At 46.7% G+C, this 22,839-nt stretch overlaps 5 non-coding genes and 1 pseudogene across 5 annotated transcripts; all 6 read right to left on the minus strand.

Annotated features, from left to right (window-relative positions):
* Nucleotides 1-1,222: 1,222 nt before the first annotated feature.
* Nucleotides 1,223-1,413, minus strand: LOC142677433 (U2 spliceosomal RNA). The gene has a single exon (XR_012852453.1). It is a non-coding gene; the product is annotated as a U2 spliceosomal RNA (small nuclear RNA).
* Nucleotides 1,414-2,682: 1,269 nt separating this feature from the next.
* LOC142677184 (U2 spliceosomal RNA) lies at nucleotides 2,683-2,873 on the minus strand. Its single transcript, XR_012852228.1, has one exon. It is a non-coding gene; the product is annotated as a U2 spliceosomal RNA (small nuclear RNA).
* A 1,272-nt stretch (nucleotides 2,874-4,145) lies between these two features.
* On the minus strand, nucleotides 4,146-4,336 carry LOC142677185 (U2 spliceosomal RNA). The gene has a single exon (XR_012852229.1). It is a non-coding gene; the product is annotated as a U2 spliceosomal RNA (small nuclear RNA).
* An 8,854-nt stretch (nucleotides 4,337-13,190) lies between these two features.
* LOC142677574 (U2 spliceosomal RNA) lies at nucleotides 13,191-13,384 on the minus strand. The gene has a single exon (XR_012852577.1). It is a non-coding gene; the product is annotated as a U2 spliceosomal RNA (small nuclear RNA).
* A 1,349-nt stretch (nucleotides 13,385-14,733) lies between these two features.
* On the minus strand, nucleotides 14,734-14,844 carry LOC142677621 (U2 spliceosomal RNA; annotated as a pseudogene).
* A 7,172-nt stretch (nucleotides 14,845-22,016) lies between these two features.
* On the minus strand, nucleotides 22,017-22,207 carry LOC142677472 (U2 spliceosomal RNA). The gene has a single exon (XR_012852488.1). It is a non-coding gene; the product is annotated as a U2 spliceosomal RNA (small nuclear RNA).
* Nucleotides 22,208-22,839: the final 632 nt, after the last annotated feature.

Here is a 22,839-nt window from a genome sequence, read left to right on the forward strand (position 1 = left end):
AATACTGCTGTTCACCCCTTCCAGCGATTCAGCCTACTCCTACGCAATTCCATGGGGCCCTGCAGGCTCACACACACTCACAGCTACTAAGCGGGAGGTGAATAAAGGCCGGAGAGGAAGCAAGACAGGATTTGCTTCTTTTGCTTGCACCACAATGCAGTGCTGAAAGAGGAGGAATCGACATAAAAACGCCTTCCTGGCAACGCCCAAATGCCCTCCTGCCGTGCAAACACTGGCAGCAGCAGCAGCAGTAAGTGCATGCCCACTGCCACCCCTTCTCCTTTCACACCTTGTATCAGCTTTAATCCAGTCCAGTGCTGCCTGCTGAGCAGCACTGACCAACACTGCCTGGGCCCAGGCTTTTATCTCTGAGGCCCCATTATGATGTCAGAAAGCTGGCTCTGGCTCCTGAGGTCTCCACTATGACACGTGCAAAGTTCCGTCTGAACTTTATATAAGACGGTGCGGCTCAGTCAGTCACTCAGTGTTGCCTGAGAGGGCAACACTGCAACAGCCGGCCCCCAGGCTGTCTTTTTTTTGCACAGCTAGTTGCCTCCAGGAGGCCACAAGAGGGAGACAAGGGACAGCAAAATGGAAAATAGGCATCCACCAACTTTACAGACAACTTGTTCTCCTTGCTCCTACAACCTCCATCCTTGCACAGTTTGTTATTCTTCCAGGTAACATAGTAACAAATCCAAATTGCTGCTCTCTTTGTAGGCAAGCAAGGGTTTGTTGCAACTGCAATTCTTACTTCTTCTTGAAATGTAGGGACCACAGTACATTCCATCACATCCATCTAGTGTACACAGGTAGGTCCATTGTGACGGGCGGGCGGGCTGGCTGCTTTAATGGCTGTTTGCTGTTCCCCTACTCCATTCCACTATTTGACTATGGTGCTGCATCAATCAGTGGCTGGCTCAGGTGCAGCTCTTTAACCTACCTAGGAGGGAGGGCGGAGAGAAGACAAGGAAGGTGAATGAGCTGTTCCAATGTGAAATGCCGGAAACACAGAAAACACAGACGACACAAAACAAGAGGTGGCAATGTATTAATTAATTGCATTTAATAAATTAGCTCATTATCACACATGACTGTACAAATGCATTGTCCAACAGGTGTTGAAATAATGGGATTAAAAGGGGAGATCCCATCCGAAAGACAAAAACAATGGCAAACACAAAAAGCACTTTTGGAATCTGATTTTAGTAAACACATAAGGAAAGGGTGCACCGGTCCTGGAAATACTGCAATACCAGGTCAATGCGTGGAGTGGACAGAGCAAGCTCTATTTCCATCTCCCTGTTCTAAAAATCCATTTAATATATGGTCCCCAGATAGGGGATGTATCAGATATTAAACTGATAAGAACAGATACTACACTTGATCTTAGCCAAAAGGCCGAGAAGCGATAACCCGAACGGGCCGCGCGTTGACCGAGCCTGCCCAATACTGCTGTTCACCCCTTGCAGCGATTCAGCCTACTCCTAGGCAATTCCATGGGGCCCTGCAGGCTCACACACACTCACAGCTACTAAGCGGGAGGTGAATAAAGGCCGGAGAGGAAGCAAGACAGGATTTGCTTCTTTTGCTTGCACCACAATGCAGTGCTGAAAGAGGAGGAATCGACATAAAAACGCCTTCCTGGCAACGCCCAAATGCCCTCCTGCCGTGCAAACACTGGCAGCAGCAGCAGCAGCAGCAGCAGTAAGTGCATGCCCACTGCCACCCCTTCTCCTTTCACACCTTGTATCAGCTTTAATCCAGTCCAGTGCTGCCTGCTGAGCAGCACTGACCAACACTGCCTGGGCCCAGGCTTTTATCTCTGAGGCCCCATTATGATGTCAGAAAGCTGGCTCTGGCTCCTGAGGTCTCCACTATGACACGTGCAAAGTTCCGTCTGAACTTTATATAAGACGGTGCGGCTCAGTCAGTCACTCAGTGTTGCCTGAGAGGGCAACACTGCAACAGCCGGCCCCCAGGCTGTCTTTTTTTTGCACAGCTAGTTGCCTCCAGGAGGCCACAAGAGGGAGACAAGGGACTGCAAAATGGAAAATAGGCATCCACCAACTTTACAGACAACTTGTTCTCCTTGCTCCTACAACCTCCATCCTTGCACAGTTTGTTGTTCTTCCAGGTAACATAGTAACAAATCCAAATTGCTGCTCTCTTTGTAGGCAAGCAAGGGTTTGTTGCAACTGCAATTCTTACTTCTTCTTGAAATGTAGGGACCACAGTACATTCCATCACATCCATCTAGTGTACACAGGTAGGTCCATTGTGACGGGCGGGCGGGCGGGCTGGCTGCTTTAATGGCTGTTTGCTGTTCCCCTACTCCACTCCACTATTTGACTATGGTGCTGCATCAATCAGTGGCTGGCTCAGGTGCAGCTCTTTAACCTACCTAGGAGGGAGGGCGGAGAGAAGACAAGGAAGGTGAATGAGCTGTTCCAATGTGAAATGCCGGAAACACAGAAACACAGACGACACAAAACAAGAGGTGGCAATGTATTAATTAATTGCATTTAATAAATTAGCTCATTATCACACATGACTGTACAAATGCATTGTCCAACAGGTGTTGAAATAATGGGATTAAAAGGGGAGATCCCATCCGAAAGACAAAAACAATGGCAAACATAAAAAGCACTTTTGGAATCTGATTTTAGTAAACACATAAGGAAAGGGTGCACCGGTCCTGGAAATACTGCAATACCAGGTCAATGCGTGGAGTGGACAGAGCAAGCTCTATTTCCATCTCCCTGTTCTAAAAATCCATTTAATATATGGTCCCCAGATAGGGGACGTATCAGATATTAAACTGATAAGAACAGATACTACACTTGATCTTAGCCAAAAGGCCGAGAAGCGATAACCCGAACGGGCCGCGCGTTGACCGAGCCTGCCCAATACTGCTGTTCACCCCTTGCAGCGATTCAGCCTACTCCTAGGCAATTCCATGGGGCCCTGCAGGCTCACACACACTCACAGCTACTAAGCGGGAGGTGAATAAAGGCCGGAGAGGAAGCAAGACAGGATTTGCTTCTTTTGCTTGCACCACAATGCAGTGCTGAAAGAGGAGGAATCGACATAAAAACGCCTTCCTGGCAACGCCCAAATGCCCTCCTGCCGTGCAAACACTGGCAGCAGCAGCAGCAGCAGCAGCAGCAGTAAGTGCATGCCCACTGCCACCCCTTCTCCTTTCACACCTTGTATCAGCTTTAATCCAGTCCAGTGCTGCCTGCTGAGCAGCACTGACCAACACTGCCTGGGCCCAGGCTTTTATCTCTGAGGCCCCATTATGATGTCAGAAAGCTGGCTCTGGCTCCTGAGGTCTCAACTATGACACGTGCAAAGTTCCGTCTGAACTTTATATAAGATGGTGCGGCTCAGTCAGTCACTCAGTGTTGCCTGAGAGGGCAACACTGCAACAGCCGGCCCCCAGGCTGTCTTTTTTTTGCACAGCTAGTTGCCTCCAGGAGGCCACAAGAGGGAGACAAGGGACTGCAAAATGGAAAATAGGCATCCACCAACTTTACAGACAACTTGTTCTCCTTGCTCCTACAACCTCCATCCTTGCACAGTTTGTTATTCTTCCAGGTAACATAGTAACAAATCCAAATTGCTGCTCTCTTTGTAGGCAAGCAAGGGTTTGTTGCAACTGCAATTCTTACTTCTTCTTGAAATGTAGGGACCACAGTACATTCCATCACATCCATCTAGTGTACACAGGTAGGTCCATTGTGACGGGCGGGCGGGCGGGCTGGCTGCTTTAATGGCTGTTTGCTGTTCCCCTACTCCACTCCACTATTTGACTATGGTGCTGCATCAATCAGTGGCTGGCTCAGGTGCAGCTCTTTAACCTACCTAGGAGGGAGGGCGGAGAGAAGACAAGGAAGGTGAATGAGCTGTTCCAATGTGAAATGCCGGAAACACAGAAACACAGACGACACAAAACAAGAGGTGGCAATGTATTAATTAATTGCATTTAATAAATTAGCTCATTATCACACATGACTGTACAAATGCATTGTCCAACAGGTGTTGAAATAATGGGATTAAAAGGGGAGATCCCATCCGAAAGACAAAAACAATGGCAAACACAAAAAGCACTTTTGGAATCTGATTTTAGTAAACACATAAGGAAAGGGTGCACCGGTCCTGGAAATACTGCAATACCAGGTCAATGCGTGGAGTGGACAGAGCAAGCTCTATTTCCATCTCCCTGTTCTAAAAATCCATTTAATATATGGTCCCCAGATAGGGGACGTATCAGATATTAAACTGATAAGAACAGATACTACACTTGATCTTAGCCAAAAGGCCGAGAAGCGATAACCCGAACGGGCCGCGCGTTGACCGAGCCTGCCCAATACTGCTGTTCACCCCTTGCAGCGATTCAGCCTACTCCTAGGCAATTCCATGGGGCCCTGCAGGCTCACACACACTCACAGCTACTAAGCGGGAGGTGAATAAAGGCCGGAGAGGAAGCAAGACAGGATTTGCTTCTTTTGCTTGCACCACAATGCAGTGCTGAAAGAGGAGGAATCGACATAAAAACGCCTTCCTGGCAACGCCCAAATGCCCTCCTGCCGTGCAAACACTGGCAGCAGCAGCAGCAGCAGCAGTAAGTGCATGCCCACTGCCACCCCTTCTCCTTTCACACCTTGTATCAGCTTTAATCCAGTCCAGTGCTGCCTGCTGAGCAGCACTGACCAACACTGCCTGGGCCCAGGCTTTTATCTCTGAGGCCCCATTATGATGTCAGAAAGCTGGCTCTGGCTCCTGAGGTCTCCACTATGACACGTGCAAAGTTCTGTCTGAACTTTATATAAGACGGTGCGGCTCAGTCAGTCACTCAGTGTTGCCTGAGAGGGCAACACTGCAACAGCCGGCCCCCAGGCTGTCTTTTTTTTGCACAGCTAGTTGCCTCCAGGAGGCCACAAGAGGGAGACAAGGGACTGCAAAATGGAAAATAGGCATCCACCAACTTTACAGACAACTTGTTCTCCTTGCTCCTACAACCTCCATCCTTGCACAGTTTGTTATTCTTCTGTAGTGTCCTGACAATACCATAGAGGAGTATTGTTTACATTGTAATGCATTGAACATAATGTGATTTGTTGTGTTATGCTGCCACCTAGTGATGCAGAATTGTGATTCAACTTGTTTTTCCAGCCTGTAAAGGGTGTGGCTGGAGAGGAGGGTCGGAGGCAGTTCCCATGAGGCTTTGCAGCAGAAAGTTGTAGAGGAGTCGGTTCCAGGAGAGGAACGAGGGAAGACAGCCTGTGAGGAGAGCTGAGATAATACTGGGCCTCACAGCATATTTAGTTCAGAAAGCTTCTGGCCTGAACTAGAAATTAATACAGGGAAACAAACCTGCTTAAAGAGAAGGAAAGCAAGAGAGAAGAAAGTTCATTTTGCTGCTTGCAGATAGGAAACTGTCCCAGCCTGACTCATCCCGCCTGCCCTAGCTGGATAATAACTTCTATGTGGAGCCAAGCTGCAGCCTGCAATCTTCCAGTAAAGAAACTGTGAGTTATTATTATACCAAGTTACATCACCGTCTCCTGCGTGTTACTCTGCACTGCACCCACTAACAACAAGGGCACCCCATATCCCATCCACCAGGACACAGCACCACAGGGTGTGCCCCAGGGGGAATGAACAACTACCACCCATACATATGCAGATCCCCCTCCTTCACTGTGCCAGCTCCGCAGGAGTGTGAGAGGACTACAGCCACCGTGAGTACTACAACTCCCAACATTGGTCTCCGCACTTTCCCTCATCCCCATCGGGCTGTTGCACATAAATTGGCGTCACGAACAGGATTAATACACCTCTTTGCCTGCTAAGACTTTATTGTTGCAAGAAATTATCACCAGCACATGTGGGGTTAAGCAGCCATCTTGGAAAGACTGTGTGTTACTTATGGAACTTGTGATGGAAATTGCTGTACTGACAGTGAATGTGATTAGAGACTTTTACATTGAATTGATCATTGTTTTAGCAGAACAAAAGTGGCATTAGAGACTGTTTACATTGAATTGTTTGCTGCATCACAACTGCTCTTAGCTCCACCCCCGCTCACTTGAAGGCGGGAAAGCAGAGAATCTGCCCAGCAACAGCAAGGAACCTCATGTTACAGACCACTACAGTGGAACCAAAGTTCCTACCTACTGTTGCAGTGGGGAAGGAGAAACAAGCCGGAACCACTGGAAGTAGATGGGCGCCGCCATCTTGAAAAGTACAGAATCTGAGTCACAGCGGCCGCTTATATTCCAAAAAGACAGAGAAAGAGGTTGCAGCTCCAAAACAGTGAGTACCGCTGAAAGTTTTTACAATTCAGCCCAAGTAAAGATGAACTTGTCGCATCAGTGAGCACAAATAAGAGACTTACTACACATTCTGCTACTGAGCATCTCGTTGCTAGGGGCAACGATAGGAATTTATATTAGAAATGTCTGACGACAGCGATAACGGCTCCCCCAGCCGAGGTGGATCACCCACCACCAGGCATATGATGCCGCTGACCATGCCGTATTATTTTGGAGCACCCTGGCTCCCCCGCTACAAAGGTGAATCACATACCCTGAGAGAATTTAAAGGGAAAATGCTTGCTATGTTCCGGTTATATCCAGTGTCAACAGAACAAAAGGTGGAAATTCTCATTGGCCAGCTAGGGGGCGCTGCATTGAGAGAGGTAAAGTCATGGCCTCATGCAGAACGAAAGACAGTAGAACAGATTCTTGAAAGACTACTGGTCACCTTTGAAACCAGGACGGTATCAGAATTGAAAATGCGCTTCTTTAGCAAGAAACAACAGCCCGGTGAGTCCCTTAGAGACTATGCTTTATCCCTACAGGAGGCACTGAGGGCCGTTATAGAAGTGGACCCACGTGAAGCACAGAATGCAGATAACACACTGCGGGAGCAGTTTATTGAAGGAGCTGAAACAAAGTCTCTGAAATGTCAACTAAAAATGCTGTCTGCTCAACATCCTGAAAGTACGTTCCTGGATTTTAAAGAATTGTCCATCAGAATCCTGGGGGTAGAACTCAACCAAGAATCAACCAAATTTGCTGTGTGTCCTGCTGACAGTTATGAAGATGCTAAGCTCATGTGTCCTGTGTCTCCAGGAAATACTCTCCTTGCTGCCCAGGGTGCACAAGTACAGATTCCAGATGCAGTGGCTGATTTAAAGGACCAAGTCGCAATCCTGACTAAGAGCTTGGAGAAGGTGTGTCATAAGCTTGAACAGTTAGAGATGCGTCCTCAGCCAGAGTGTGAGTCCCCACAGCATAGGAGTCGTCCTACTGACAGTACGAGCAAGGGATACTACAGGAGATCTGGAAGATTGCCCACAGACAGGTTTGATACGCATGGAAGTCCCATCTGCAGACACTGCCACAAAAGTGGTCATGTGGAGAGAGAGTGCTGGCGGTCAAAAGAACATCCCTCGGGTGGAAGAACACTAGGTCCAGAAGATCCAAATTGGCTGACCAGGTATGTCGGGCCCCATCCATTAGTCACCATCCACATTAATGGGGTACCCCTTACAGCTCTGCTGGACACTGGTTCGCAAGTCACCACCATACAGAAAGCCATGTTTGAGAAATACTGGAGCAGCGACCTATTGATGCAGCCACCAGAAGTTTGGCTGAATGTTATTGCAAGCAATGGTCAGACAGTACCCCTGCAAGGTTACTGGGAACCCACCGTTCAAGTGGGAGAGACTAACCTAACACAGCAAGGTGTGATCGTAGTAAAGGTCGATGATGAAGATATGCCTCCAGTGGTGCTCGGAATGAACATCCTAAGGAATTGTTATGGGGAAATGCTAGATGCCCTACACCGATCCCTGCCAACAGCTTCACACTCTGCGCAGAAAGTAATCCAACAGACTATTCGTGTGCTGTGCGCTCAGCAGAAGTTTGCCAACGTCAGAGGAGAGATCTGCCGTGCCCGCATTAGAGATGTCCGTCCAGTGATCCTGAAACCCGGTACCGAAACCCTGCTGTGGTGCCATGCTCGCCAAGGGATACGAGGCCAAGACTACCAAGCCTTAGTAGAACCCCTCCATCTTGAAGAACATCCTATGGTGCTTGCTGCAAGAAGTCTAGTGACCGTTTCCCACGGAAAGGTACCCATCCGCCTCTTGAATCTGAGTGACATCCCTGTGGAATTAAAGAAATACTACTCTGTTGCCCAGTTATTACAGGTCACATTCCAAGACATTGTGGAAGTTTCAACAGTTGCTGCCCAACAGTCCACTCAAATACAGAGTACACAAGAAGAGAATTCATCTACACCATGGTGGTCAGAAATTTGTGTTGGGGATATTGCCACGCCTGCTGAACAAATTGAAGGAGTATTGGAAGTCTCAAGAGAATACCATCAGGCCTTCAGTAAACATCCCCTGGACTTCGGGAAGACCAGCATAATGAAGCACAATATCCCAACTGGCTCTCATCCTCCAATTAAAGAGAGATACCGGCCCATACCACCCACTATGTACCAACCTGTCAAGAAGATGATAAAAGAAATGAAGGATGCCAAGGTGATTCGGGACAGTCACAGCCCTTGGGCTGCACCTATTGTCTTAGTCAAAAAGAAAGATGGCAAGATGCGATTCTGCGTAGACTACCGGAAAATTAACAATATAACCCACAAAGATGCCTATCCTCTACCACGCATAGAAGAGTCCTTGACTGCTTTGGGAAAAGCTGCTTATTTCTCCACCCTGGATTTGACAAGTGGGTACTGGCAGGTACCTATGGCCCCAGAAGACATTGAGAAGACAGCATTTACCACTCCCATGGGCCTATTTGAATTCAATTGCATGCCCTTTGGACTCTGTAATGCACCTGGAACTTTTCAGAGGTTGATGGAGCGCTGTCTGGGCCACAAGAACTTTGAGACTGTTCTGCTGTATTTGGATGACGTGATCATCTACTCTAAGTCCTATGAAGACCACCTACAACATCTGGCTGAGGTCTTCCAGGTTCTCATTAAGCATGGTCTCAAGGTGAAACCCTCCAAGTGCCATCTGCTGAAGCCACAAGTCAACTACTTGGGACACGTTGTTAGCTCTGAGGGTGTGATGCCTGACCCAGAAAAGATTGCTGTTGTGAAGGATTGGCCTACTCCCACCACAGTAAAAGAGGTGAGAAGTTTCCTGGGATTCGCAGGTTATTACAGGCGCTTTATACCCTATTTCGCCCAGATTGCAGAGCCTCTACAAGAGCTTCTTAGAGGACACTCAAAGGAACATCTGAAAAGACCAATTCCTATTGAATGGACTGAGGATCAAGAGATTGCCTTCCAGCTGCTGAAACAGAAGCTGATTGAGCCACCCATCCTTGGTTATCCAGACTACAGTCAACCTTTCTGCCTCTACATGGATGCCAGCAAGAAAGGTCTTGGAGCCATCCTGACCCAAATGCAAGAGGGAAGAGAACGGGTAATAGCCTTTGGCAGCCGAGGGCTTAAAGGGACTGAACGAAATGACCAAAATTACAGCTCGTTCAAATTGGAGTTCCTCGCGTTAGTGTGGGCTGTAACCGAGAAGTACAAAGACTACCTCGCGGCAACACCATTCGTAGTCTACACAGACAACAACCCCCTTGCACATCTGAACACAGCCAGGCTGGGAGCCCTAGAGCAAAGGTGGGCATCTCGTCTTGCAAACTACGACTTTGTGGTCAAGTACCGAACCGGCAAGTCCAATGAGAATGCGGATGCATTATCCCGCCTGCCAACCGATGAAGTACCTGCTCAGAATGAAGAAGACTGGGAAGAAGTAGAAATGCCATCCTTCTACACCCGCTTCACCCAGCAGAACACAATCACCATCATGGAGAAAGGACTTTGCTCCCAGCAACAGAGTTCAGAATCACTCCAAGAGAAGGAGCAATGGATTAAACTTCAAGCAGAGAGCCGGGTGATGGGAGAGCTGCAAGATTTTCTCGTCAGTAGAAGAGTACCTGAGAGACTTCGTCGTGGCAATGTAGACCCTGAATTAATCCGTCTCTGGAGACAGAGGAGACGACTCTTCATAAAAAAAGGTCTGATGCTACGCAGCACTCTGGATCCCATCACTGGTGACCGTCTACATCAAGTAGTAGTACCCCGTCGAGATGCAAGAACAGTACTAGAAGCCTACCATGACAGATCGGGACACTTCGGTGTACAAAAAACAGAAGCCACAGTCCGCAGACGCTTCTATTGGGTAGGAATGCGTGAAGATATTGAGAATTGGTGTAGAGAGTGTCAAGCTTGTGCTCTAAGCAGAGGTGAAAAACATGATCAGAAGGCTCCATTACATCCCATCGTAAGTCACCGACCTTTGGAGATCGTGGCCATAGATCATGTCAAATTTGAGCCTAGCAGATCTGGATACACATATGCAATGACCATCATCGATCACTACACCAAGTTTGTGGTTGCAGTACCTGTCCGAGACTTGACAGCCAAAACCACTGCCGCTGTTTTTTGGAAAAACTTCATGCTACCCTATGGATGTCCTGAGAAGATCCTGACTGACAGAGGGTCAGCATTTGAATCTCAGCTATTCCAAGAACTGTGTTCTCTCTACAGTTGTCAGAAGCTCCGTACAACAGCTTACCACCCACAAGGCAATGGCCTCTGTGAAAAGATGAACAAGACGCTTATAGAGATGCTGAGGACTGTGCCATCTCACAGGAGGACTAATTGGCCAACCCTGCTACCAGAGTTAGTTTACATGTACAACAACACTGTACACTGTTCCACTGGGTACACTCCCTACTACCTCATGTTTGGTCGTCAGGGCAAATTACCAGCTGACTTAGACCTGGATGTGTCAGTGCCTGATGCCATCAACCCGTTGCCACGAACCGATTGGGTGAGTGACCACCAGAGACGTCTGGCTGATGCCAACAAAATTGTTGAAAGTCGAATGGAGGAAGCCCGCAAGAAGCAACAAATGGACTTTGACTTGCATGCTAGAGCCGAGCCTTATCAGATTGGTGATCATGTTTGGCTCAAGAATAATCACAGAGCGAGCAAACTGGACACCAAGTGGGAAACAGAACCGTACACCATCAAAGCCATCCCATATCCTGACACAGCCGTGTACGAAATAGTGAAAGAAGGCCGAGCACCTCAAGTAGTCCATCGTAACAGACTTAAATTGTGTCAAAAAGAGTTTGTTCCTGCAGAGGCTGAAATCGTTGAGAAACCTCCTGTTGTTGAGAAACTTTTACCGTCACCAGAGACACAGATGCCTGATTTTTCTCCTTTGGATTGGTTCTTTGGGCCTTTAATTTCCTTCATTGTCCCTGACAAAAGTGTTCCGGATCAAGTTGAGACTCCGATAACATCACAGCCAGGGTCTTCAGCCAGCCCAGAGCAACAGATGAACCCAGAACCAGCTTTCTTCGAGGAAGAACCTATTAGAAGACCAGAGAGGAGCACCAGGGGTAAATTACCCGCCAGGTATCTCGACTAACTGTTTCATCATAGAATTTAACATTTTCTCTACCTCATACTTTTTACTTGAACATTGAATGACTTTGCTATATTTACCCAAGTTATTCCGTGCCGAACTTTTGGACACTGTCCCGGTTGAGTTAAGAACTCTTGCACCCCACAAGTTTATATGAGGAATCCACATCCCTGTTCCCCAACAGTTGATACAGGAACTTTACATTGAACAAGAGTCGTCACCCATATTCCTTATTCTAGTGCCTTAAAGGACTGATGAGACTCTTCGTGAAAGTAATATATTACACTGTTTTAATATATGCTTGATATGTGCCTGACTTTTCCATTCCTAGGGTTGCAGTTCCTCCATCGTTGCAGACGCCGAGGACGGCTTTTGTTAAAGCAGGGGTGTATGTAGTGTCCTGACAATACCATAGAGGAGTATTGTTTACATTGTAATGCATTGAACATAATGTGATTTGTTGTGTTATGCTGCCACCTAGTGATGCAGAATTGTGATTCAACTTGTTTTTCCAGCCTGTAAAGGGTGTGGCTGGAGAGGAGGGTCGGAGGCAGTTCCCATGAGGCTTTGCAGCAGAAAGTTGTAGAGGAGTCGGTTCCAGGAGAGGAACGAGGGAAGACAGCCTGTGAGGAGAGCTGAGATAATACTGGGCCTCACAGCATATTTAGTTCAGAAAGCTTCTGGCCTGAACTAGAAATTAATACAGGGAAACAAACCTGCTTAAAGAGAAGGAAAGCAAGAGAGAAGAAAGTTCATTTTGCTGCTTGCAGATAGGAAACTGTCCCAGCCTGACTCATCCCGCCTGCCCTAGCTGGATAATAACTTCTATGTGGAGCCAAGCTGCAGCCTGCAATCTTCCAGTAAAGAAACTGTGAGTTATTATTATACCAAGTTACATCACCGTCTCCTGCGTGTTACTCTGCACTGCACCCACTAACAACAAGGGCACCCCATATCCCATCCACCAGGAGACAGCACCACAGGGTGTGCCCCAGGGGGAATGAACAACTACCACCCATACATATGCAGATCCCCCTCCTTCACTGTGCCAGCTCCGCAGGAGTGTGAGAGGACTACAGCCACCGTGAGTACTACAACTCCCAACATTGGTCTCCGCACTTTCCCTCATCCCCATCGGGCTGTTGCACTTCCAGGTAACATAGTAACAAATCCAAATTGCTGCTCTCTTTGTAGGCAAGCAAGGGTTTGTTGCAACTGCAATTCTTACTTCTTCTTGAAATGTAGGGACCACAGTACATTCCATCACATCCATCTAGTGTACACAGGTAGGTCCATTGTGACGGGCGGGCGGGCGGGCTGGCTGCTTTAATGGCTGTTTGCTGTTCCCCTACTCCACTCCACTATTTGACTATGGTGCTGCATCAATCAGTGGCTGGCTCAGGTGCAGCTCTTTAACCTACCTAGGAGGGAGGGCGGAGAGAAGACAAGGAAGGTGAATGAGCTGTTCCAATGTGAAATGCCGGAAACACAGAAACACAGACGACACAAAACAAGAGGTGGCAATGTATTAATTAATTGCATTTAATAAATTAGCTCATTATCACACATGACTGTACAAATGCATTGTCCAACAGGTGTTGAAATAATGGGATTAAAAGGGGAGATCCCATCCGAAAGACAAAAACAATGGCAAACACAAAAAGCACTTTTGGAATCTGATTTTAGTAAACACATAAGGAAAGGGTGCACCGGTCCTGGAAATACTGCAATACCAGGTCAATGCGTGGAGTGGACAGAGCAAGCTCTATTTCCATCTCCCTGTTCTAAAAATCCATTTAATATATGGTCCCCAGATAGGGGACGTATCAGATATTAAACTGATAAGAACAGATTTTTTTTTTTAATTCATTCAGATCACGTCTTAAAAATCATAAAATTCAAAATAAAAAAGACTTAGATCATCACAATGAAAACTGAAAACGTACAATTAATTTTTGTTTTCCTCTTTCCTTTTTTTTCCTAAGAAATCAAAAAAACATTCCTTTTTTAACAGCAATAGTTCCTAACATATCCACTAGATGTTCCTGCAAATCATTACCATCCCACTCACAGTTTACAATGCACGTTAACCACGTTGGCACACCATACCTTTCAAGAAACCCTGGTAAATTTTCTCTTACACAGAGCCGCACCCTCCTCCGCATTTTTTCAAAATTAATTTTACTACGTAACTGCTCTACTTCTTCCAATAACCTGTCTCTTTCTGCTCTTTCCTCTTCTGAAATGACACTTTTTTTCTTTCTCTCTGCTTTTTTCCTTTTTTTCTCATCACTTTGCCCACTTCCTTCCAATTTGTGAAGCTTGCCTTCTTCCAAACTAACTTCCGCTTCCTTTCTTTTGACTATCTTCTTATTTTCCTCTTGTACCTCACGTTTGCTTTTCTTTGGGCACGATTTGAATATGTGCCCCTCCTCTCCACACATATTACATACTTTCCCTTTCTGACATTCATTATACTTATGTCCCTCTTGCAGACATTTTGTACACATTACTTTCTCACAGGCTTCTCTCTCATGACCATACTCTTTACAATTCAAACAAAACATATCCATTCCAAGAAAAAATAAATTTCCACACGCACTTCCAATCTTGAACCGCGCTGGAGGAAACAATAGGTTTCTAGATTCACCAATTCTCACAAATTTACAAAGAAATTTCCACTTCCCAGTCCAAAATCCAAAAGGGTTAAACACTTTCCCCTTTCCCACCACCTCCTCACAAAACTTATTGAGAAATAACTTAATGTCCTCTTCATCCACGTAAGGCGAAAACATTTTTACAACCACCAACTTTTTGTTTGGCACAAAATGTGGTGTTACCTTCACACCCACAAGTCTTGGGTCCCTTTTACCTTCCTTCAAGCGTTCTAAAAAGACAGCATAAATTTCTTCTGTGGCGAAGGTAACGTCAAAGCACCCTCTCCTCGGATAGTCCATCACCGCCAAAATGCATGATCTCTCCAGCTGAAAGAAATCCAACAAAAGAACCTTTGTGATGAACTCCAGATCCTTCCTTTGTCGCTCAGATTCCTCCACGAAAAACCGGACAGCATTCCTGGTACGCATATATTCGGGAATTTCCTCCATCCTGCTCCAAACGAATTCCAGCAATCTCCAAAGAATACCTTCAGTACCGAAGTACCAGGCAGGTGATCGCTCCCCGTTGCCCTGGACTAATCCTCCTCCCCAATAGCAGCAGAGGGGTGAAGTCTCTCCTAAGAGAAACGATCCCCCCAGGCCAAGGAAAAGGGTACCAGGGCACCTCCTGACCAAGAAACAAGGCAATACCCTAAAGTACTACACTTGATCTTAGCCAAAAGGCCGAGAAGCGATAACCCGAACGGGCCGCGCGTTGACCGAGCCTGCCCAATACTGCTGTTCACCCCTTGCAGCGATTCAGCCTACTCCTACGCAATTCCATGGGGCCCTGCAGGCTCACACACACTCACAGCTACTAAGCGGGAGGTGAATAAAGGCCGGAGAGGAAGCAAGACAGGATTTGCTTCTTTTGCTTGCACCACAATGCAGTGCTGAAAGAGGAGGAATCGACATAAAAACGCCTTCCTGGCAACGCCCAAATGCCCTCCTGCCGTGCAAACACTGGCAGCAGCAGCAGCAGCAGCAGTAAGTGCATGCCCACTGCCACCCCTTCTGTTCTGTCCTCGCCAGCTAGTCCAGTTATTTACGTAATAATACCTTTTTTTGTGTATGATTACCAGTACAGATATTGCAATTGCCTATTCTTGTACCCCATCTATATTGTATTGTATGGTTATAGCACCATCTACTGGTGGTTTTGTGTTTTCCTAGATTGTAGTTCTCTATGTATTATGGGAAAGCACCTGAGGCATTGTGGGTTATTTCCTGTTCCTGTTTGTGTATGAGTAGCAGCCATTTTCCTCATCATGCCAGTGTGAGGGGCCACTCTCCATTTCTACCTCAAGTTCAGTGCCAACAGCCTGTTCTAAGCATAGTCGGTAAGATCCATATCTATATGTTATAATCCTGTGGTTCACTGTATGTTTTGCTGTATCAGATATCACATTGTCAGCTTGCAGTATTACCTCATGTTATATTGTGTATGTATAGCAGATTATCTGTATCCTATGCACTGTACAGTTGATATATTCTGAATACTACTGTTATTTCATCCTATAGTTTCACCTTTCCTGTCTACCAGCAATAAAGAGAAAGATTTCACAGTTTCACAGCCTTTTTCTTAAGAAGACAGGGGGTTTAGCTACATGTCAGATTACACACCGTGCTAACGTGTATGAGGACAGAATAGTGAAACGACTGCTGAGAACAAGCTCAGAAGATCAGACCATAGGGTGCCCGCCATTATCCACGCAGAGCCTGCATACGGATATCGCAGCAACCTCCTAACGGTCGCATCATGTCTCAAAGTCGAGCATCTTCGGTCAAGACAAGGTCCCTTAGAAGTGGCTCTAGCAGGACATCGATCAGAGAAGCTGCCGCCATTGCCCGCGCAAAAGCTGAAGCGGCAAAAGCGAAAGCCAGCTTCGCAGAACAGGAAATACAGATAAAGCTAGAGAAAGCGCGCCTTGAAGCAACTCTAGAGAAACTCACTGTTGAGAAAGAGACAGCGGCTGCCATAGCAGAAGCAGAATTTCTAGAAGCAGTAGAACTTCCAGAAATAGAGAATCGTCGCGACGTTCTCCAGCCGGAACTTGAACACCAAGATCCAGAACAGCGTACCTTACAATACGTCTATCAACATTCCAAGTCAGAATACGATACCGACTTCCAACTCAACACAAAGGGTTTTATTAACAAGCCAATCCACCCTGATTATTCAGACCGCCAGAAAGTTGACTATCAGTCTCCTTACTGCAAACAAGACAAGACACATCAAAGGGAAACCGGCTACAACAACTTCTCTTCAGAGCAGAATATCAAAAACCCGCTCCAGCTAAGAGAGACGCCCTTCGCTTCAGAGCGGTACTACGCAGGTTGTAATAAATCAGAGACTCCCAACAGGTATGGTCACACACCACACATGCACTCTGACAACACACCAGTAGTCGGATCTAATGTTAATCAAGCCACAATGGACTTTGCCAGATTCCTTGTTCGACGTGAGCTGGTCACCAAGGGACTTGTAAAGTTCAGCGATCGCGCTGAAAACTACAGAGCTTGGCGAGCTTCCTTCCAAAATGCCACCAGAGACTTAGATCTATCATGTAGTGAGGAACTGGATCTCCTGGTAGAGTGGCTAGGAAGTGAGTTCGCCGAACACGCTAAAAGAATCAGAGATATCAATGTCAATTATCCAGATGTTGGTCTTAAAAGGGTCTGGGACAGACTTGAAGAGTGCTATGGCTCGGCCGAAGTCATAGAAAGTGCCTTATTCAAGAGAATTGAGGACTTTCCTAAAATAGCAAACAAAGGCTATACAAAGCTTAGGGAGTTAAGTGATCTGTTAATGGAGTTGTGTGTAGCAAAGGCAGAAGGGGATCTGGTAGGATTGACATTCCTTGACACTGCAAGAGGTGTGAACCCCATAGTTCAGAAGCTCCCATACAACCTGCAAGAGAAATGGGTTATGCATGGTTCTAGATATAAACAGACTTACAATGTACTATTTCCTCCATTTAATGTGTTTGTAGATTTTGTCTCTGAACAAGCTAAAATTAGAAATGATCCTAGCTTTGATTTCACGCTGTCATGTGCCGCCACCCCTGTTAGTAAACCTCGTAGAGCAATGGTGGAGGTCCACAAAATTAACGTTTCCTCCACAGGTTCAGTCCATAAAGAGTTCAGCTCCCGTCAAGGAGACAAACCCAAAGACCCGAGCAGACAGTGTCCCTTACACAGGAAGCCACATTCCCTACTTAGGTGCAGAACCTTCAGGGAAAAGTCATTAGAGGACCGCAAGGCCTTCCTTAAGGAAAACAACATCTGCTTCAAATGCTGTTCTTCAACATCACACTTCGCCAGAGATTGCGAGGTTCGTGCAAAGTGTATCGAATGTGGTAGCACAGAACATAACACAGCTCTACACCCTGGAGCACCATCGTGGACTTCGCCCCAAGACCAATAGCATAGCGGGGAGCTGAAGGACACAAGTACTGACACTCCAGCGGTTACTTCTAAATGCACAGAGGTTTGTAGAGGCCTCATAGGAGGAAGGTCCTGCTCAAAAATCTCCCTAGTGAGGATTTACCCAGCAGACGACCGGGACAAAGCCATCAAAGTATATGCTATTCTAGACGATCAAAGCAACAAGTCGTTAGCCAAGTCTGCCTTCTTTGATAGCTTTAACGTCAGAGGCCCTGGCGCCTCCTACTCTCTAAAAACTTGTGCCGGTACTGTAGAGACAGCTGGAAGGAGGGCAAGCGGCTATGTAGTCGAGTCTATAAATGGCCAAGTGTGTCTGCCCTTACAACCATACTGGAGTGTAACCAAATTCCTGATAACAGGTCTGAGATACCTACGCCGGAAGTAGCAGCGCACCAACCTCACCTGAAGCGTATAGAACACTTGATCCCGAAACTTGATCCAGAGGCTCAGATAGTCTTGCTCCTTGGGAGAGATATTCTTCGAGTCCACAAGGTTAGGCAACAGATCAATGGCCCTCACAACGCTCCATATGCACAGAGACTCGACCTAGGATGGGTCGTCATAGGAGAGGTCTGTTTGGGAGGTGTACACAAACCGACAACTGTCAACAGCATGCTTACCAGTACACTGGAGAATGGACGCCCATCTCTCCTCCGACCATGTGAAAATCATTTCTTCATAAAGGAACTGCCACACAGCACTTCATCATCAAGTATCCTTGTAGGCTCTGCCTACGATGACTACATCTGGGACGGCAACCAAGATCACCTAGGGTGCACAGTCTTCCGCCAGACAAAGGAGGACAATCGTATGGCAATGTCATTCGAAGATAGACTGTTCCTAGACATAATGGAGCAGGGAATGGTGCAGAACGAAATGAAGAGCTGGGTTGCACCTCTACCATTTAGGCCTCAAAGACAACGCTTACCTAACAACAGAGAACAGGTTTACAAACGTTTCGTCTCTCTCAGACATAGCCTGCAAAGAAAACCAGAGATGAGAGACCACTTCTTTACCTTCATGGAAAAGATATTCCAGAACGGCCATGCGGAGTTAGCACCTATACTTCCAGACTCTGAAGAGCGCTGGTACCTGCCCCTGTTTGGAGTGTATCACCCGAAGAAACCAGGTCAGATCAGAGTAGTATTTGACTCAAGTGCCAAGTATGAAGGTGTCTCGTTGAATGACGTCCTGATGTCAGGCCCGGATCTAAACAACAAGCTCTTGGGAGTACTTCTACGCTTTCGCAAAGACTCTGTTGCATTCACGGCTGATATCCAACAGATGTTCCATTGCTTCCTCGTCAAAAAAGAACACAGGAATTTCTTGAGATTCCTTTGGTACAAGGATAACGATCCCTCTAAAGATGTTACCGAGTATCGAATGAAGGTACACATCTTCGGTAATAGTCCTTCCCCTGCAGTCGCCATCTATGGGCTGAGGCGTGCGGCTCAAGATGTCGAAACGAAGTACGGAACGGATGTCAGACGCTTCGTAGAAAAGGATTTCTATGTGGACGACTGTTTGAAATCAATGCCCACAAATGAAACCGCAATTTGTCTTCTGAAGAGAGCCCAGGAAATGCTCGCTCTATCTAACCTGAGGTTACACAAGATCGCTTCTAACAGCCAGAAAGTGATGGAAGCCTTTCCTACTCATGACCACTCAAGTGACTTAAAGGATTTAGATCTAGGCATCGACTCCCCTCCCATACATCGGAGCCTTGGCCTACTCTGGGACCTAAAAGCTGATACCTTCACCTTCCAGGCCAGCAGAGAAGAAAAACCCTTCACTCGCAGAGGAGTACTGTCGGCCATAAGCAGTTTATACGACCCACTGGGATTTGCAGCTCCTGTAACCATCGAAGGTAAAGCTATGTTGAGAGACTACACCAGGGAAGTGTCGAACTGGGATGCTCCTCTTCCCATGAAGGAAAGAGCCACATGGACGGCTTGGAGAAATTCCCTCACAGCCTTATCTGGTCTTCACATACCACGCCCGTATGCTTCTGTACCAACTACCAAGGTTGACACACAAAGACTTTGTGTTTTCTGCGACGCTTCAGTCAAAGCGATTGCTGCTGTAGCTTACTTAAAGACGATAGATACCAGCGGACAATGCCACGTAGGGTTCGTCATGAGCAGAGCAAAACTAGCGCCACTTCTTGAACACACAATACCACGCCTGGAACTTTGCGCCGCGGTGTTAGCAGTGGAGTTAGCCGAACTCATCACTACGGAATTGAACATGGAGATTAAAGATGCTGAGTTTTACACTGACAGCAAGATAGTACTAGGATACATCTGTAACTTAACTAGACGCTTCTATGTCTACGTAAGCAACAGAGTGCTAAGGATTAGAAGATCTACCTCTCCCGAACAATGGCATTACATACCTACGCATCTCAATCCTGCAGACCAAGCAACCAGATCCGTTGCCGCTAACCGTCTGAAAGACACAATCTGGTTTACAGGCCCTACCTTCTTGTATAGACCGATGCCCAGCACAGCAGAAACCGCCATGTTTGAACTAGTGGACCCACATGCAGATGTTGAGATACGCCCTCTGGTATCTGCGTTGCATACGGAGACTGTGGACAGCCACCTGAAATTTCATCGATTCAGTATATTCCCTACTTGGAGATCACTTGTCCGTGCAATCACCTTCTTGACTCACATGGCTCGGTCGTACAAGATAATCTCGTCAGCAGATAAAAGGTACTGTAAAGGCTGGCATCGTTGTAAACATGTCTACACGCTCTCCATCTGGAACAGGCAAAAAATGTTTTCATCCAACTAACCCAATAGTGACGTCGGCTGACGTCAAGCGGGGAGTGTTCTGTCCTCGCCAGCTAGTCCAGTTATTTACGTAATAATACCTTTTTTTTGTGTATGATTACCAGTACAGATATTGCAATTGCCTATTCTTGTACCCCATCTATATTGTATTGTATGGTTATAGCACCATCTACTGGTGGTTTTGTGTATTCCTAGATTGTAGTTCTCTATGTATTATGGGAAAGCACCTGAGGCATTGTGGGTTATTTCCTGTTCCTGTTTGTGTATGAGTAGCAGCCATTTTCCTCATCATGCCAGTGTGAGGGGCCACTCTCCATTTCTACCTCAAGTTCAGTGCCAACAGCCTGTTCTAAGCATAGTTGGTAAGATCCATATCTATATGTTATAATCCTGTGGTTCACTGTATGTTTTGCTGTATCAGATATCACATTGTCAGCTTGCAGTATTACCTCATGTTATATTGTGTATGTATAGCAGATTATCTGTATCCTATGCACTGTACAGTTGATATATTCTGAATACTACTTTTATTTCATCCTATAGTTTCACCTTTCCTGTCTACCAGCAATAAAGAGAAAGATTTCACAGTTTCACAGCCTTTTTCTTAAGAAGACAGGGGGTTTAGCTACATGTCAGATTACACACCGTGCTAACGTGTATGAGGACAGAATACCTTCTCCTTTCACACCTTGTATCAGCTTTAATCCAGTCCAGTGCTGCCTGCTGAGCAGCACTGACCAACACTGCCTGGGCCCAGGCTTTTATCTCTGAGGCCCCATTATGATGTCAGAAAGCTGGCTCTGGCTCCTGAGGTCTCCACTATGACACGCGCAAAGTTCCGTCTGAACTTTATATAAGACGGTGCGGCTCAGTCAGTCACTCAGTGTTGCCTGAGAGGGCAACACTGCAACAGCCGGCCCCCAGGCTGTCTTTTTTTTGCACAGCTAGTTGCCTCCAGGAGGCCACAAGAGGGAGACAAGGGACTGCAAAATGGAAAATAGGCATCCACCAACTTTACAGACAACTTGTTCTCCTTGCTCCTACAACCTCCATCCTTGCACAGTTTGTTATTCTTCCAGGTAACATAGTAACAAATCCAAATTGCTGCTCTCTTTGTAGGCAAGCAAGGGTTTGTTGCAACTGCAATTCTTACTTCTTCTTGAAATGTAGGGACCACAGTACATTCCATCACATCCATCTAGTGTACACAGGTAGGTCCATTGTGACGGGCGGGCGGGCGGGCTGGCTGCTTTAATGGCTGTTTGCTGTTCCCCTACTCCACTCCACTATTTGACTATGGTGCTGCATCAATCAGTGGCTGGCTCAGGTGCAGCTCTTTAACCTACCTAGGAGGGAGGGCGGAGAGAAGACAAGGAAGGTGAATGAGCTGTTCCAATGTGAAATGCCGGAAACACAGAAACACAGACGACACAAAACAAGAGGTGGCAATGTATTAATTAATTGCATTTAATAAATTAGCTCATTATCACACATGACTGTACAAATGCATTGTCCAACAGGTGTTGAAATAATGGGATTAAAAGGGAGATCCCATCCGAAAGACAAAAACAATGGCAAACATAAAAAGCACTTTTGGAATCTGATTTTAGTAAACACATAAGGAAAGGGTGCACCGGTCCTGGAAATACTGCAATACCAGGTCAATGGGTGGAGTGGACAGAGCAAGCTCTATTTCCATCTCCCTGTTCTAAAAATCCATTTAATATATGGTCCCCAGATAGGGGACGTATCAGATATTAAACTGATAAGAACAGATACTACACTTGATCTTAGCCAAAAGGCCGAGAAGCGATAACCCGAACGTGCCGCGCGTTTTGCTTCTTTTGCTTGCACCACAATGCAGTGCTGAAAGAGGAGGAATCGACATAAAAACGCCTTCCTGGCAACTCCCAAATGCCCTCCTGCCGTGCAAACACTGGCAGCAGCAGCAGCAGCAGCAGTAAGTGCATGCCCACTGCCACCCCTTCTCCTTTCACACCTTGTATCAGCTTTAATCCAGTCCAGTGCTGCCTGCTGAGCAGCACTGACCAACACTGCCTGGGCCCAGGCTTTTATCTCTGAGGCCCCATTATGATGTCAGAAAGCTGGCTCTGGCTCCTGAGGTCTCCACTATGACACGTGCAAAGTTCCGTCTGAACTTTATATAAGACGGTGCGGCTCAGTCAGTCACTCAGTGTTGCCTGAGAGGGCAACACTGCAACAGCCGGCCCCCAGGCTGTCTTTTTTTCGCACAGCTAGTTGCCTCCAGGAGGCCACAAGAGGGAGACAAGGGACTGCAAAATGGAAAATAGGCATCCACCAACTTTACAGACAACTTGTTCTCGTTGCTCCTACAACCTCCATCCTTGCACAGTTTGTTATTCTTCCAGGTAACATAGTAACAAATCCAAATTGCTGCTCTCTTTGTAGGCAAGCAAGGGTTTGT

The sequence above is a fragment of the Rhinoderma darwinii genome (assembly GCF_050947455.1).
Source record: "Rhinoderma darwinii isolate aRhiDar2 chromosome 2 unlocalized genomic scaffold, aRhiDar2.hap1 SUPER_2_unloc_31, whole genome shotgun sequence".
Lineage (NCBI taxonomy): Eukaryota > Metazoa > Chordata > Amphibia > Anura > Rhinodermatidae > Rhinoderma > Rhinoderma darwinii.